Source organism: Dasypus novemcinctus, chromosome 16 (genome assembly GCF_030445035.2).
Source record: "Dasypus novemcinctus isolate mDasNov1 chromosome 16, mDasNov1.1.hap2, whole genome shotgun sequence".
NCBI classification, from domain to species: domain Eukaryota; kingdom Metazoa; phylum Chordata; class Mammalia; order Cingulata; family Dasypodidae; genus Dasypus; species Dasypus novemcinctus.
In genome coordinates, this window is record NC_080688.1 from 60,260,289 (window position 1) to 60,262,168 (window position 1,880).

The 1,880-nt window shown below is 33.6% G+C and overlaps 1 non-coding gene across 1 annotated transcript; it reads right to left on the reverse strand.

Annotated features, from left to right (window-relative positions):
* Nucleotides 1–664: 664 nt before the first annotated feature.
* LOC111761866 (U6 spliceosomal RNA) lies at nt 665–771 on the reverse strand. The gene has a single exon (XR_002795104.1). It is a non-coding gene; the product is annotated as a U6 spliceosomal RNA (small nuclear RNA).
* Between the last annotated feature and the right edge of the window lie 1,109 nt (nt 772–1,880).

Here is a 1,880-nt window from a genome sequence, read left to right on the forward strand (position 1 = left end):
TCTTAATCCTTATGACCAAAGCACAAGCAATAAAAGAAAAAATAGATAAATGGGACCTCCTCAAAATTCAACACTTTTGCATCTTCAGAGGACTTTGTCAAAAGGGTGAAGAGGCAGCTGACTCAGTAGGAGAAAATATTTGGCAAACACATATGTGATATGGGTTTAATATCCATGATATTTAAAGAGTTTGTATAACTCAACAATGGGCAAAAGACTTGAAAAGACAACTGTCCAAAGAAGAAATACAATGGTAAAAAAACACAAGAAAAAATATTCAACATCACTAGTTATTAGGGTAATGTAAATCAAAACTACAATGAAATATCATTTCACATCAATTAGACTTGCCACTATTAAAAAGTCAGAAAAATGTAAATGCTGGGGAGGATGTGGAGAGATAGAAATGCTTATTCACCATTGGTGGGAATGTAGAATGGTACAGCCACTGTGGAGGACTATTTGGCAGTTCCCAAGGAAATTGAATAAGACTTGGCATGGGACTTGGCAATGCCATTGCTAGGTATATACTCAGAAGAACTGAGAGTAGTGACATGAATAGATATCTGCACACCCATGTTCATAGCAGTGTTGTTGTTGTTTTTTAATTATTTATTTATTTTTAAAAATTACATTAAAAAAATATGAGGTCCCATTCAACCCCAAAAATATGGAACGCTTCACGAATTTGCGTGTCATCCTTGCTCAGGGGCCATGTTAATCTTCTCTGTATCATTCCAATTTTAGTATATGTGCTGCCGAAGCGAGCACAATAGCAGTGTTATTCACAATAGCCAAATGTTGGAAACAACCCAGTTGTCCATTAACTGAAGAATGGATAAACAAATTGTGGAGAATACACATAATGGAATATTATGCAATGGTAAGAAGAAATGAAGTCATAAAACATATGACAACATGGATGAACCTGGAGAACGTTATGTTGAGTGACTCAAGCTGGATACAAAAGGAAAAATACTGTATGATTGTCCTATTATGAAGTAAATATATTAAGTGAAATATAAATATATTATGTGAAATATGAATAAGGGTAGAATTGCATATATAAGACCAATTTTCTTTGAAGCCGAACAAATGTAAGTTAATACTATACAATGTTAATATCAGGCAAAAAAAACACACCACACACACAAACATTATACTAAGTGAAGGAGACCAGACACAGAGTACTACATATTGTGTGATTCCATTTATATAAAATGTAAATGTAAATCAATTTATAAAGATGAAAGGAAATTAGTTGTTATGTAGGCCTAAGAAAGGAATGCTAAAGAATTTGGAGTCTTTCTTTTTGGGGTAATGAAATTTTTCTAAAATTTTTGAGATGCTGAATATACAACATTTTGATTTTACTAAAAGCCATTGATACATACTTAGTATAGAATAGCCAGAAACAGTAGCTATGAACAGTGGGAGAAGCATAGAGGGATTGAGAGGGGAGGGATTTTCTTGTTTGTCTGTTTATTATTATTATTATTATTACTGAAATAATGAAAATGCTCTAATAATGATTGAAGTGATGAATGCACAACTATGTGATTATAGCAAATGTCATTGATCATACACTTTGGATGAATTGTATGCTTTATTAATATGTATCAGTAACTCTGATTTGTTTTTAAAAAAAGTACTCTGAGGGAGTAGATTTGGCTCAAGCAGTTGAGCCCCTGCCTGTTATGGGAGGTCCTGGGTTCAGTTCCTGGTGCATCCTAAAGAAGACAAACAATGATCAGTCAACAGGCAGACAGCAGGCAAAACCAATGAGCAGACAGTGAGCAAAAACAGGCAGACAAAAAGCAAAATAACAATGAGTAAAAAAACAACAAATAGACAACAAGCAAAAACAATGAGCAAGACAA